This window comes from Nelumbo lutea, chromosome 6 (genome assembly GCF_056320005.1).
Source record: "Nelumbo lutea isolate HS-2025 chromosome 6, American lotus-T2T, whole genome shotgun sequence".
In the NCBI taxonomy this organism is placed as follows: Eukaryota; Viridiplantae; Streptophyta; class Magnoliopsida; order Proteales; family Nelumbonaceae; genus Nelumbo; species Nelumbo lutea.
The window spans coordinates 54,180,963-54,197,748 of NC_142689.1; the positions used below are offsets into that span (position 1 = coordinate 54,180,963).

The following is a 16,786-nucleotide window of genomic DNA, read 5'->3' on the forward strand; positions in this document are numbered from 1 at the left end:
CGGCTGAGACAGGTCACCCCAACATTTGGCAGCACACCAGTGTCAGCCTTGGCAGGATAAATCTCCCCAGACTTATCCAATGGCTATGAACATTTTAAACTAACATGAGTCTCATAAGTGTCCAGTTTAAGGGTATTACACAGAAACACACCATAGGAACATGAATCAAATATGTAATTTATTCATTTACAATAAATTCATAATGTACATCATTCTGATTGGAGCTAAGGGCATACAACTGTCTAACACTCCATCACTCAGTCTTCTACTTATCTTGAATCCTTGTAGTGAGTTACATGCATGAGTCGAAGCCCCAGAGTCAATACACCAGGAAGCAGATGTGACCAACAAATTGGTCTCTTTACTGAAAAAATCGAACATACCTTGTTTTTGAAGTGATGAGAGATCCATCATAGTTTCCATCAAAGAGAATGCATCCCCGTTCATTCACTTTGTCTAACAAAGGGGTTGATCTTGTCACTATGATCACCCACTCAGATGAATTCTCGGATTGTTCCAACATACCCAGGTTTTGACCCCCTCTAAGCATCTCACTGATTGGCATATTAAAGATAGCCTAATCCAACACCTAGTGCAGTACCATAATCGAGTCTAGGGGTCAGGTGTAGCATTCTAGTTTTGCCCATACATCTCTAAGGCCCAATGCAACACCGGAATTTCATTCTAGTTCAGGGTTTCAAGAAAACCCACATTGCATGCACCGTAGGTCTCACCCTGGTAGCTGAGACAAGCCACCCCAACCAACTTAGCGGCACATCAGTGTTAGCGTTGGCAAGATAAATCTCCCTAGATCTATCCAACAGCTGAGAAGTTTCTAAACTAACACGAGTCTCATAGGTGTCCAGTTTAAGGGTATTACACAAAAACATACCAAAACACATGAATCAATTATGTACTTTTATTCATTTTCAATAAATGTCATCAAGTACATCAATCTGATTGGAACTAAGGGTATACACTGTCTAACAACTCCACTTGCACTTAGGTTTAATCGGGTGCAAGCCCAAGACCCATACTTTCCACGTGTTTCTCAAACACTTTTTGTGTCAGTGGGTTAATTAATGGGTCTGCTACATTTTCTGCTAATGCTACCTTCTCGAAGTACATGGTACTTCCTCTCGATGTGCTTTGACTTCGAGTAGGATCGTGGCTCCTTAGCCTAAGCAATGGCTCCAGTGTTGTCAGACAACAACAGAATGGGTGATGTGTTAGATGGAACTACTTCTAATTCCTTAATGATCTTCTTCATCCAAACGACTTCCTTCGAAGCTTCACTTGCTGCAATGTATTCGGCCTTGGTTGCGGAATCTGTTATGGACCCCTGTTACTGCTTTTCTAGATAACAGCACATGATTCTATCATGAAGATATAACCTACTGTAGACTTTCTATCATTTGGATCTAACTAGAAATCAGCATCAGTATACCCCTGGATCCGTAGTAAACTACCACCGAATACCATACAAAAATCTTTTGTCCTTCGAAGGTATTTTAGTATGTTTTTCACAGTAGTCCAACGCTCCTGCCCTAGGTTAGATTGATATCTGCTTACCACACTCACTACTTGAAAAATGTCAGGACGAGTGCACATCATGGCATACATGATGCTCCCTACGGCTGATGCATAGGGAATCTCTTTCATGCCTTCAAACTCTTCAGAATTCTTGGGAGACATACCCTTGGAGAGAATGACCCCGTGTCTAAAAGGAACATTTCCTTTCTTAGAGTTCTCCATATTGTATTTTTTGATGATTTTGTCAATGTAAGCAGATTGGGATAATCCTATTATCCTCTTTCATCTATCTCTATAAAGTTGAAGTCCCAATATGTAGGAGGCTTCTCCAAGATCTTTCATGGAGAATTGCTATGAAAGTCACACTTTTACCATAGTTTACATTCTTACATCATTCCTAATGAGTAGAACTTCATCTGCATATAAAACAAAGAACGCAACCTTATCTCCCACTGTCTTCCTATAAACACAGGGCTCATTCAGATTTTGCTCAAAGTCGAACTGTTTGACGGTAGAGTCAAATCGGATGTTCCAACTCCTAGAAGCTTGCTTAAGTCCATATATGGATCGTTTAAGTTTACATACCATGTGTTCCTGACCTGCAACTATAAAACCTTGTGATTGTTACATATAGATATCTTCAGTAAGATCTCCATTCAGGAATGCGGTTTTGATATCCATTTGTCAGATCTCATAGTCATGGTATGCCACTACAGATAGCAGAATCCTAATGGATTTAAGCATGACCACAGGTGAAAAAGTTTCTACATAATCGATTCCCTCTTAAAGAGTCTACCCTTTCGCCCTTCTTCCTCTTATAGATCCATTTGCAACCAATTACCTTTACCCCAGGGGGTGGATCTACTAGAGTGTAGACTCCATTGGTCTCCATTGAGTCCATCTCAACTCTCATGGCATCTATCCACTTCAAGGAATATATGTCCAACATAGTTTCTGAAGAAGTCATTGGATCCTCCTCATTGGTCGTGTCTTCCAGCAAGTAACTTTCTTGATCATAGCCGTAACGAATTGGAGGCCTAGAAACCTAGGTAGATCTTCTAGATTGGTTATTTTATAGAGCTGGTGGGACATCTCCCACTACACCTAGGCTCTCCTTATCAAGAACAACTTCCTGATGATGATTATCGATGATGTAATCTTCCTATAGGAAGTGGGCATTTCGACTACAAAACATCTTTTGCTCTTTTGGATCATAGAACAAGTAACCTACAGAGTCTTTGGGGTAACTTACTTATGTGAATAAAAATTACTATATTTTTATCCCTAAATATTCATTCTTTTACACTTAATTAACAATTAATTAGACTCATTACTCTTGTATTTCGATTCAGGGCAAGCAAGAAGGCAATAGGAGTAATATAATGCTAATCAGATGATTTTGCACAGTTTCAGAACCATTTAGTAATCTGGGAATACCTCTCATATAAGGACTCCGATTGGGATGATTTAAGATGCACCAGAAAGATAAGGGAAAACTACACAACTTTCATGTTTTGGTTTTGACAGATTCACTCTGCATCGAGGTCAAAATCGGGCCCAAAGTCGAAGCAAATTTGTAGAGAAGCCCAGCTCACAGCTAAAGCCCAATTCACAGAAAAGCCTTATAGCAGCCCAATTCGCAAAAAAGCCTTGTAGCAGCCATTTTATTAAAGAAGCCCAACTCGAATTCAAGAATAAAGAGTCTTATCAGATTTAAATTTCAAATGTAATCCTAGAAAGATAAAGAAGATTGAGATTACTAGATAAGAGATAGGATATGATTAGATCAAAACTAATTAGGACTTTCTATTTTTGGGGAATGAACTCCTAAAAGGAGTTGGAAACAGCCCCTCCTCCTAAAGCTATATAAACGGGGGGGGGGGGTGGACTAGCTTTAGGCATCAATCAATCCATCTTGGAAGCAAAGAAAGAAGGAGAAAAAGAGGAAGGTGGCGGTAAGGAGAAGACAAACTCTTATATCTCAACTTCAAGGGTGACATCATGAGTTCTTTCTTACCCCTTGTTTGTTTTATTTCCTTTATCATGAATTTATTTATTTGTAGCTAGGGCTGTGGAAAGACTAACCATGACAATGGATTGATTTTTATTATGATTTATCCAAGATTGTGATTTTCATATTGTCTATGAGTTATTATGCATAATGCGATTAGGAGTTTAGCCACCTCTTAATTGATTTGGTTTATTGATGTGTGGCTCATTGTGACACTAGCAAGTGCACTAGCCGTTCAAGTAATAAAGTAGTGAGTGAAGTATCGTTCCCACAAGGATTTAGGAAACAATTACCAATACTAAATTGAGCACTTCTTATCTGATCAACAAATAAATCAAAAATTTAATGAAAGCTAAAAAAAAAATCCTAAATTAAAATCTATCTAAATCATTGGCCCAATTGCCTTCAAATCAGGTTAGAAGAGTAAGCAGTAAATGTCAATCTCAGAATTCAGCAATCTATCAATTTGGATCATTCGAATAAATCATGATTGAGCCTTGGGTTGGTGAAACCCCAAGGTCATGAACAGCCTCTCTCAAGTGCATGTTCATCCTATGCATGAGTGACGGTTCTTCTATCTCTAGCAAGAATCTAATCCCCATGCATGCATTTCTTCAAACACTTTTAAGGCATCAATTCAAGTTTGAATTGATCACCAACTGAATTGTGCAAGTTATCTCTAACCTTGCACTCAATTCAGTTCTTGAATAGTAGATCTGAATTCCTAGGGTCTCTCTCAAGCACTCTAGGAATTCCAAGCTTTAGATCCATTCGGCCAATCTGAAAATTGCATATCTGAATTCTCTTTCAAGCAATTCAGATCTTGCAATCTCAGATCTGAGAATTCAGATATGAGTTTTGAAGGTTAGTTGGCCGAATTAATCTACAATAACACCCTTATTCAAGAAACTTCAAGTACAATTCATGACCATTTGAATGAATCAAAAAGAATTAGATTGCTGAACTGAAATTTTACAAGCTGAAATACATCAAGGAAGAATGGAAACAAGGAGAAAGAAGAAAGAAAATACAACAAAGAAACTGAATTCAAATCAAAATAGAATGAAACTACAAATGATTTATTACAAAAGATCTTTGAATCACAAACCCTCAATTCGAACTCACCTTCTCTTCTCGCTTGCTTGTCTTGAACTTCCTTCAGCCCTTCTTCTTCTTCTTCCTTGCGCCTAGCCTTCTTCTCTTCTCTTCTCTCAAGGTGGCCGAACCTCTAAGAGTGGGAGAGCCTTCCTCTCAAGCAATTGAACACCTCTCCCCCCTCCTAGAGGCCTCCTTATATAGTTTTTCAAGGGGGCTCTTGCCCCTTCTTGAAGCCTCTAGAATGGGGTGTATTACACCTCTTTCTTGATCTTTCTAGAGCTCTCTTGAAAGCCTCCTAAGGGCTGCTATTTGGGCTGCACTTTGGCTCTCTCTTAGCACATGATAGCTATACATTGAGCTGCTCTTTTGGGCTGAGAATGGGCCTTTCTTGCTGGGCTGAATTTTACTCATAGCTAGGCTTTCTTTTCTTGGGTTTTCTTAAGAAATTCACTTGCTCTTCTTGGGCCGAAGTGCTATCTCTTGCTTCCACGACCGGGCTGGACTGAAATTGGTATTTTTGAACATTCTTTTCTTGCCTTTTTCTTTCCTTTTCTTGGATTAATTATCCCTAAACTTATTCTTAGCATTAAGCTAAATTAAGGCAAAAATTAATAAAACCGGCATAAAAATCCATGCTAAAGTCCTCAAAAATTATAGATAAATTGTAAGTTCATCATTTATATGAATGAATCGAGAGAATAATTCATATAGTAGACTGAATAATTCATAGTGTGAACTGAAAGGTATATAGGAATATATATACATGATTCATTTGATGATATAAGTTTTTCATAGAACTTACTGCATCTATATCACGAGAACTCTAGTCGAGAGATCAAAGGGTTACTTGATAGAGGTAGATTTGATATATCCTGAGAGGGAATATCAAATAAATTTGGAAAAACTTCAACTTATGAAAATAATAAATTGTCTTGGTTAATCTAATAAATTGATATCCATTGGAAGGGTTAGGTGGACCAATAGTCCTAGCGCTTCCAATTAGATTGTTGCAAGTTTTGTCATTGCTTGCCCTTATTTTTATTTCTTTTTTTCTTCCATTCTTAATTTTCAATAGTTCTTTTTGTTAGATCTTAAATTCGGTTGTCCAAATAATTAATAAAGGCTATAGTTCTAATACTTATTTTGTTAAATCATCATGGGAATGATATCTTTATACTACTTGATAACTAGTTCACTTGCTAGGGTTATATAATTATAACTATTAGAACATGTTAACCTTGGTTAATATGGATTTTTATTTTTTTATTTTTACATTGTTTTTTTAAATTCTTGTTTAGTGTATGACATGCACTAGAGGAGAAGAACTAGCAGAATTCGATCCTGAGATAGAGAGAACCTTTCGCATGCTACAAAGAGCCAACAAAAGAAAAGAAAGAGAAACAGTTGAAGAGGGTGAACCAGTAGAAGAAGATATGGCAGAAGCAAATCAAACTCTTTTAGACTATGCCTGTCCAACAATGGATGGGGCTACTTCTAGCATTTGCAAACCAACAACCCAAACCAATAATTTTGAGATCAAGCGCGATTATCCAAATTATCCAAATGAGTATTCAGTTTAGTGGGTTGCCGAGTGATGATCCTATTAGATAGTTTAGTATGCCCTTAGCTTCAATCAAAATGATGTACTTTATGAGTTTATTGTAAATGAATAAAAATGTACATTTGATTCATGTTCCCTTGGTATGTTTCTGTGTGATACCCTTAAACTGGACATTTAATGAGACTCGTGTTAGTTTAGAATGTTCACAGCCAGTGGATCGGTCTGGGGAGATCTATCCTGACAAGGCTGACATTGTGGTGCCACCAAGTCAGTTGGGGTGGCTTGTCTCAGCTACTAGGGTGAGACCCTAGGCACATACAGTGTGGGATTAATTGAATCTTTGAACTGGACCAGATTTCTAGTATTGCCCTGGACCTTGGAGATTGATGGGCAAAACTAGAAAGTTACACCCGACCCCTAGACTCGATTATGATACTGCACTAGGTGTCGGATTGGGCTGTCTTTGATGTACCAATCAGTGAGATCCTTAGCGATGGTCAAAACTTGGGTATGTTGGGACAGTCTGAGAATTCATCTCAATGGGTGATCATAGTGACAGGATCAGCCCCTTTGTCGGACAAAGGTAATGATCAAGGATGCACTCTCACTAATGGAAACCAAGACTACCGATAGCCGATTTCAATCGTTGAAATTTGTTTTTGCAAATTTTATTTTATATATAAAAGTATATATCTATAGTTTCGAAATGATTTGCAAAAGGTTTTAATTCCTAGGATCCATACTTGAGAGAGTGCAACACTGTTCCTTGCAGCCGAGGGAGAGGTCCTCTCTTGTCGGGCAGTGTATGATCATTATGGGCTGAGAGGTTAAGTGTAAGGCCATTGAGGATAATACCTGATGGGCTAATCTTGCATCTGCCCACAGTCCCTGGGTGTTACAAGGTGGTTTGGCCCAGGGACCACTTAGGGTAAGTGTTGGGCCCATAGAGCCCATCTGATGGGTTTTCTGGGGGTGCACTGTCCATAACAGTGTATTCGACCAGGCCTTGTAATAAAGGCTGGGCTGAACCCATGTGGCTGATGTGTAGATCAATGTTTGTGTCCCACGCCATATAAGGAAGCCCAAATGGGCAGCAGTTTGGAAGGCTTAATGAATACATAACCCTAAATGGACCTTAAGCCCATTTTGAACTGGGCTAATTTGATTAGTCTTTAAGGGGCGAATTCTGAAATAAGATCAGCTAATAGGATTGGGCCCACACCCTATCCACTCAGATAGTTCAAGATCTAAATGAGATTTAGATTTGGAAACTTCCTAATTAGATTAGGAGTTGGCTGATCTAATCTGCAGATAAGATAAGGATTATCCCTTATCTTAAAGGGACTTCTAATCCAGATATGATTTGGGTTAGCAACTCCTAATGGGATTAGGAGTTGATCCCTTTAAGTCTATAAAAGTAAGAGGGGGCAACACCCTTTAGACACAACATCCAATAGACTCACCAGCAACAGTCTTGTCTTCAGAGCTGAAATCACAGAAGAGAGAATTCTGCAACCTGCAAATACTCTCTAGCCCCCTCCTTCCTGCAACCGCCACCTATAGCAGTTTGATCTCCATTGCTTGGGAGAAATCAAGATTGGATCTTTATTCCAATCTTTTGGAGAAAAGATTGGTAGGAGTTGTATTCACAAGCCATCTAGGTGATTCTTGAGAAGAATCAAGTTCTTAGGAAGGACACTGTTGATTCTGCTTCACCTTGCACTGCACCATCTTTAGTGGGAGCAGTTTTTAGTTTCTACCTTGGGCGTGAACACCTCCATTGAGAGATATTGTTTCTCTGTATCAGGTATTATCTCTTTCCTCCTTTTGGTTTAGATCTGGTTCAGTTTATGGTTTAAGAATGATCCTTGAAAATATGATTTTCTAAATAGGGAATTTGATTCCTAGTTGAAGGGAGAGAAAAATTTTTGAAATTTGCCCCCTTTATTCCGCAATCTTGGGCGTCCATGTGATGGATTTCTTATCCCCTTAGTGGTATCAAAGCCATGGTTCAAATCTTGAACCACTCTGTTTCAAAAACAGATGGGCAAATAATCTAAAATTAATTTTGAATAAATCTGATTATTATTTAGAATAGTTCTCTATAATTTTCTTGATTTATGGGCTATTCGTACAAGAGGAGATTGAACTTTTGGTTTGCGTAGGGAGAACTGCAAGATTTGTAGTTTATTGAATTTATTTATTACATTTGGTCTGTAAATAATTTTTTTTTTATTTTTAGACTCAATGTATAGGCATTCGATCTGATGTAACAATTAATAGAAATAGGATTTGTATTTATTTTAATTTTGGATCGAAGATGGCGGTGCAGAGAAGGAGATTTCGCAGATGGGAGATTCGCTATTTGCGATTTGCAGTTTGAGAAACTACAATCTGTGATCTAACCTCTGTTTTGCAGGATGGAGTGTGCGAACAACCCTGATTAACTGATTAATGATTTTCTTTTATCAGTTATTTAATTTCAGATTATTTTCTTGAATTAAGGATTTAATTAAAAATCAAACCCCAGACCCATTCAAACCAAGATTGGTTCAAACTGTTTGGACTAAATCTAGGGTTTAATCAAGGCTGAAAGTCAGCCCTAATTTTTCCCACTAATGGGCCTAAGGATTGATATTTAATTAAATGGTTAATTAGGCCCAACCTCTAAAGGCCTAGTTTTAAATAGTTACAATTGCAAAAGCCCATTTTACAGGATAAAGCTATATGGGCTGAACTGGGTAACTCTAATTCAACCCATATACCTAGATAATATTAATGGTTAATATTATGGATTTTTTAACGGGCTTCCAACTGGCCTTATAGATAATTAATTGATTGGATCAATTTATCCTTGCATGAGATGTATGGATGTGTGATGTGTTGCATACATGGGCCATAAGTACTTGGCCCATGCTCATTCGACAATGGCTTTTGCGCACACCATGGCTGAATGCACATCATTGCCATGTTGTCACTTTTGGTCATTGGATGACCTCCCTCAGTGGTGAGATCCACACCTCATCAAGAGGTTATGTGCGGAACCCTAGCCGATTTAAGGCCCATCGAAATCTGGCTTTATGAAAGTCATTGGGAGCCACTTTGGATTGACCTAAATCAAACTAGGGCGTAATTATTTGTTCCCTCCAGCTAATATGAGTGCAAGTGATAGGGAGATTCATATGATGAACTCTCTAAAGGTCTTTCATCATTAGCATGAGGATGGGTCCTTCAGTAATGAGGAGACGCACTAGAAAATGGGCTATCCATTTGTTGTTGGGCTTATCTAGGTGTTTCATAAGATGATAGGGGTGTCATAGACCGGTGTGGGAGGGGCTTCACCAGAAAATGGGAACTCTCTCATTGTACCTTGGCGTTCACGAATATGATGGGTAAGCACTCACTGGACAGAAAAGTTTACCTGAAAATGGCTCTGAACCTTGTCTGATAGAGGCCAAAGGGAAAACTCATATGATGAATGGATATGATCCTTCACAAAATGGTGGTGGGGTTATGCAGCTGAAATAGTTGGCTCCATGCACCCTATGTGATTTCCCACATTTCCAGAGACAACCCGTAGTCTCCGTCACTGAGAAAGGAGGGAAATCTCAGAGATGAATAAATGGAAATGGATCGTAGATTAAATGCCATATCTATGAAATGAACATGAATCAAATTAGGTTGTGGACTGATGTTTGCTCTTTTATTAGAAAATGGCAAACAGATCTTTTGCAAAGCTACTTGATGACAACAAGCTTAAGGGCCCAAACTACGCCGACTGGTACAGGAACCTTATGCTGGTCCTGGCTTCAGAAAAGCTGGACAATGTGGCAAAGAATCCTGCCCCAGAGTGTTTGGGAGACAGGACTTCTGAGGCCCGAAGGAGAGACTTTTTGGAATGGGAGGAGAAAAACTCCCTAGCCCGGTGTTACATCATCGCCTCCTTGGACAACCCAATACAGAGGCAGTTCGATCAGATCAAACTTGCCAAGGACATATTGGACAGCCTGAGGATGATGTATGAAGAGTAGAATCGTTCTACTCGGCAAAAGGTCTTGAAACAATTCATGACCACTCAAATGTCCAAGGGCCAACAAGTTCACGACCATTGTCTTTGGATGATGGGTTACATCAACAAACTGGAGGCTCTTGGATCCGAGCTGGACCTCGCAACCCAGATAGACACTATCCTTAATTCTTTGCCTCCTTCCTTTAATCCGTTCATCATGAACTATAACATGAACAAGCTGAATGTCAGCTTGCAAGAGCTTAGCAATATGTTGCAAAGAGCTGAAGAACTTATTAAAAAGGATGAGCCTGCAGCTATGCTTGTTGAAGCTAGCAAAAGGGACAAGATAAAGAGGAAGGCAAAGAAGCCTCAGAAGAAAGTCACCAAGGGCAAAAGGCAGAAGAAAGACAAAGCATCGGATGCCTGTCACTTCTGCAAGAAGACTGGCCACTGGAAATGGAATTGTCCTGCCTACCTGGAATCCAAGAAAGGTAATTTTGAAACTTGTGTTATAGAAACCAATTTATTGGTATGCGTCCTGGTGTATTGACTCCGGAGCTTCAACTCATGCGTGTAACTCACTGTAGGGGTTCAAGGTAAGCAGAAGGCTGAGTGAAGGAGAAGTCACTCTCTACTTGGGGACTACTGCAACAGTTGCAGCCACGACAATAGGAACCGTGGAGTTAATTTTTAGAGAAGAAAAAATTGTACTCAAAGATTGTCTTTATGTACAAAACTTAAGAAGAAATTTGATTTTTGTTTCAAAACTGTGTGCAGATGATTATTCTGTCTTCTTTAGTAATACGATTACTATTAAAAGAAATAACAGATTCATCTTATATGGGGAAATGAAGAATGGTCTCTATGTTCGACATCCTTCTCTAGAAACTAACATAACCGAAACTACATCGGCTGAAATCCCCAAGAAGAGACGCTGTGATATAGTTAATCCCATGTGTCTGTGGCATTATTGACTTGGGCACATCGGTGTTGACCGAATCACAAGGTTGGTAAAGGATGGTCCTTTGGATTTTCTGATTGTAGAAGATCTTCCCACCTATGAGCCTTGCCTACAAGGCAAGATGATGAAATGGCCATTTGATGGTAAGCCTGAAAGAAGTACAGGCACACTTGACTTAATACATACTGATGTATGTGGTCCCCTGAGTGTTAGAACACGGAATCAACATGTGTATTTCGTCACCTTCACAGATGATTTCTCATGATATGGTTACATGTACCTAATGAGACACAAGTCTGAATCCTTTGAAAAGTTCAAAGAGTTCAGACAAGAGGTCGAGAAATAGTTGGGGAGAGAAATTAAAGCCCTTCGATCTGATCGAGGTGGCGAGTATCTCTCTAACAAGTTCAGGGACTACTTAAAGGACAATGGGATTGTATCACAATTAGCTCCTCCTTCTACACCACAACTTAACGGTGTTTTAGAGAGGAGGAATAGGACCTTATTGGATATGGTCCGGTCACTTCTCATACACTTAGAGTTACCCACATCCTTTTGGGGTTACGCATTAGAGACTGTGATTTATGTGCTGAATCGGGTTCCAACCAAATCGGTTCTGAACACTTCATATGAACTTTGGACCGGAAAGAAACCAAGTGTTAGACACTTGAAGATTTGGGGTTGTCTAGCACACGTTAAAAGAATGAGTGCAGACAAGTTGGAATCCAAGACCAGTCGTTGCCTATTTGTAGGCTACCCAAAAGGCTCTATAGGTTACCTTTTCTATGACCCAAGTGAGCAGAAAGTGTTCTGCAGTCGAAATGCCCAGTTCTTGGAGACCGATTACATCCTAGACACCCATCGTCAGGAAATTGTTCTTGATGAGGAGAGCTCAGGAGCAGTGGGAGATGTCCCACAAGTTCTAGGTAGTGACCAACCTAGAAGATCCACTTGGGTATCCAGGCCACCAGTCTGTTATGGTTATGACCAGGATAGTTACCTGGTGGAAACCTTGACTAGTGAGGAGGATCCCATGACTTACGTGGAAGCTATGTTGGACATAGATTCCTAGAAGTGGGTGGAGGCCATGAGAGCAGAGATGGACTCAATGGATACAAATGGAGTCTAGACTCTAGTAGATCCGCCCTCCAGGGTAAAAGCAATCGGTTGCAAATGGATTTACATGAGGAAGAAGGGCCCCGATGGTAGAGTTGAGACATTCAAAGCTCGTCTGGTGGCGAAAAGGTACACTCAGAAAGAGGGCATCGATTATGAGGAAACCTTTTTGCCTGTGGCCATGCTTAAATCCATTAGGATCTTGCTAGCTGTAGCAGCATACCATGATTATGAGATTTGGCAGATGGATGTCAAAACTGCATTCCTAAATGGAGATCTTACTGAAGATATCTATATGCAGCAGCCGCAAGGCTTCATAGCTACGGGTGAGGAAAACATGGTGTGTAAACTTAATAGATCCATTTATGGACTTAAGCAAGCTTCTAGAAGTTGGAACTTCCATTTTGACTCTGCTGTCAAATCGTTTGACTTCGAGCAGAATCCGGATGAACTCTGTGTTTATAGGAAGTACAGTGGAGATAAGGTTACCTTCTTGGTTCTGTATGTAGATGGCATTCTACTCATTGGGAATGATGTAGGAATGTTGACTACAGTGAAAGTATGGCTTTCATAGCAGTTCTCCATGAAAGATCTTGGAGAGGCCTCCTATATACTGGGTCTTCGACTCTATAGAGATAGATCGAAGTGGATAATAGGATTATCCCAATCTGCCTACATTGACAAAATAGTCAAAAGATACAGCATGGAAAACTCCAAGAAAGGAAATGTTTCTTTCAGGCACGGAGTCACTCTCTCCAAGAAGATGTCTCCCAAGACTTCTGAGGAGATTGATGGCATGAAAGACGTTCCCTATGCCTCTGCTGTAGGGAGCATCATATATGCCATACTGTGCACTCGCCCTGACATTGCTCAGGCAGTGAGTGTAGTAAGCAAATTTCAGGCCAAACCAGGACAGGAGCATTGGACTGCTATGAAAAACATACTTAAGTACCTTCGAAGGACAAAAGAGTTTTGTCTAGTATTCGATGGTAGCTCACTATAGATCCAAGGGTATACAGATGCCGATTTCCAGTCGGATCCAAATGATAGAAAGTCTACATCTGGATATGTTTTCACGATAGGATCGTGTGTTGTTTGCTGGAAAAGCAGCAAATAGGGGTCCACTACAGACTCCACGACCGAGTCCGAGTACATTGTCGCAAGTGAGTCTGCCAAAGAAGTCGTGTGCATGAAGAAGTTCATTCACGAGTTGGGAGTAGTTCCGTCTAGCACATCACCCATCCCATTGTTGTGTGACAACAATGGAGCTATTGCTCAGGCTAAGGAGCCACGAGCCCACACGAAGTCGAAGCACATCGAGAGGAAGTACCATGTACTAAGGGAGATTGTTGGTAGAGGGGATGTCCTGATTCAGAAGGTAGCGTTAGCGGAAAATGTAGCAGACCCATTGACAAAGCCACTATCATAGAAAGTGTTTGAGAAACACGTGGAAAGTATGGGACTCTGGCTTGTACCTGATTGGACCTAAGTGCAAGTGGGAGCTGTTAGACAATTTTGTATGCCCTTAGCTTCAATCAAAATGATGTACTTTATGAGTTTATTGTGAATGAATAAAAGTGCATATTTGATTCATGTTCCCTTGGTATGTTTCTGTGTGATACCCTTAAATTGGACACTTAACGAGACTCGTGTTAGTTTAGAATGTTCACAGCTAGTGGGTCGGTCTGGGGAGACCTATCCTGACAAGGCTGACACTATGGTGCCACCAAGGCGGTTGGGGTGGCTTGTCTCAGCTACTAGGGTGAAACCCTAGGCACATACAGTGTGGGATTAATTGAATCTTTGAATTGGACTAAATTTCCAGTATTGCCCTGGACCTTGGAAATTGATGGGCAAAACTGGAAAGTTACACCCGACCCCATGACTCGATTATGATACTGCACTAGGTGTCAGATTGGGCTGTCTTTGATGTACCAACTAGTGAGATCCTTAGCGGGGGTCAAAACCTGGGTATGTTGGGATAGTCTAAGAATTCATCTGAGTGGGTGATCATAGTGACAGGACCAGCCCCTTTGTCGGACAAAGGTAATGATCGGGGATGCACTCTCACTAATGGAAACCAAGACTGCCGGCATCCAGTTTCAATCGTTGAAATTTGTTTTTGCAAAATATATTTTATATATAAAAGTATATATATTATGGTTTCGAAATGATTTGTGAAAGCTTTTAATTCCCGGGATCCATACTTGAGAGAGTGCAACACTGTTCCTTGCAGCCGAGGGAGAGGTCCTCTCTTGTTGGGCAGTGTATGTTCATTATGGGCTGAGAGGTTAAGTGTAAGGCCATTGAGGATAATACCTGATGGGCTAATCTTGCATCTGCCCACAGTCCCTGAGTGTTACAAGGTGGCTTGGCCTAGGGACCACTTAGGGTAAGTGTTGGGCCCATAGAGCTCATCTGATGGTTTTCAGGGGGTGCACTGTCCATAACAGTGTATTCGGTCAGGCCTTGTAACAAAGGTTGGGCTGAACCCATGTGGCTAATGTGTAGATCAATGTTTGGGTCCCAAGCCATACAAGGAAGCCCAATTGGGCAGCAGTTTGGAAGGCTTAATGAATACATAACCCTAAATGGGCCTTAAGCCCATTTCGAACTGGACTAATTTGATTAGTCTTTAAGGGGCGAATTCTGTGATAAGATCAGCTGATAGGATTGAGCCCACACCCTATCCACTCAGAGAGTCGAAGATCTAAATGAGATTTAGATTTGGTAACTTTCTAATTAGATTATGAGCTGGCTGATCTAATTTGTAGATAAGATAAGGGTAATCCCTTATCTTAAAGGGACTTCTAATCCAGATATGATTTGGGTTAGCAACTCCTAATGGGATTAGGAGCTAGTCCCTTTAGACACAACATCCAATAGACTCACCATCAACAGTCTTGTCTTCAAAGCTGAGATCATAGAAGAGAGAATTCTGCACCCTACAAATACTCTCTAGCCGCCTCCTTCTTGCAATCGCCGCCTATAGTAGTTCGATCTCCATGGCTTGGGAGAAATCAAGATTGGATCTTGATTCCAACCTTTTAGAGAAAAGATTGGTAGGAGTTGTATGCACAAGCCATCCAGGTGATTCTTGGAAAGAATCAAGTTCTTAGGAAGGACACTGCTAATTCTGCTTCACCTTGCACTGCGCCATCTTTAGTGGGAGCAGTTTTTGGTTTGTACCTTGGGCGTGAACACCTCCATTGAGAGATATCGTTTCTCTGTATCAGGTATTATCTCTCTCTTCCTTTTGGTTCAGATCTGGTTCAGTTTATGGTTCAAGAATGATCATTGAAATTTTGATTTTCTAAATAGGGAATTCGATTCCCAGTTGAAGGGAGAGAAAAATTTTTGAAAATTTCCCCCTTAATTCCATAATCTTGGGCATCCATGTGATGGATTTCCTATCCCATCATATCCTAATCCACATCTTGTTAACTTCCCAGAAATATGTGACACATTCAAGCATAATGGAGTTAGCGATGATGTTTTTAGGCTTAGGCTCTTTCCATTCTCATTACGTGATAGAGCTAAGTATTGGCTTAACTCACTCCCTGCAGGAAGTATCACTACTTGGAATGATTTGACTCAAAAATTCTTGGCTAAGTATTTTCCTCCCTTTAAAACAGCAAAATTGATTAATGATATCACTACTTTTGTTCAACTAGAGAGGGAATATTTGTATGAGGTATGTGAATGATTTAAAGAGATGCTTAGGAAGTGTCCTCACCATAGAATACCATTTTGGTGTCAAATTCAAACTTTTTATAATGGTATTACTCCATCTAATCGTTCCATTATTGATGCAGCTACAGGTGGCACAATCATAAGGAAAACTCCAAAGGAAGCCTATGATCTCATGGAAGAAATGGTATCAAATAGCTACCAATGGAATAATGACTGAACTAATCGAAAAGGGAGTACACCATATAGATTCTTTTGCAGCTTTATCTACTCAACTTGCTAGTTTGAATAAAAAACTAGACAATCTTAGTATTGCAGAATAAATATGTCATCTTGTAATCCATGTGATGTTTGTGGCCAATTAGGACATATAAATTCTGATTGTTAGGTAGGAAGTCATTTTGCTTCACATAAAAGTGCTAATTTTGTTTCTCATGGTGGCGGGACAAAATTCAACCCTTATGTGAATACATACAACCCAGGGTGGAGGAGTCATCCGAATTTTTCATGGAATAACAACCAACAACAGCCGCCCCCGTAAGAAAATAAGGGAAACTTGGAGGACATGATTTATAAGTTCATTAATACTGCTGAAGCAAAGTTCCAAGATCACGAAAAGAAATTCTTAAATCAAGAGGCATCTACTAAGAACTTAGAAGTTCAAGTGGGGCAAATTATGAGCATGCAGTCAGAAAGAAGAGAGGAACAATTGCCTAGCAATACAGAGAAGAATCCAAGGGAGCAAGTGAATGCCATTGCCTTGAGAAGTGGAAAGACTATTGGTGAGATCAAGGATGATGATCAAAA

General features: G+C 40.0%; 1 non-coding gene across 1 annotated transcript; it reads right to left on the bottom strand.

Annotated features, from left to right (window-relative positions):
* Positions 1–15,926: 15,926 nt before the first annotated feature.
* Positions 15,927–16,033, bottom strand: LOC148848935 (small nucleolar RNA R71). The gene has a single exon (XR_016101570.1). It is a non-coding gene; the product is annotated as a small nucleolar RNA R71 (small nucleolar RNA).
* Positions 16,034–16,786: the final 753 nt, after the last annotated feature.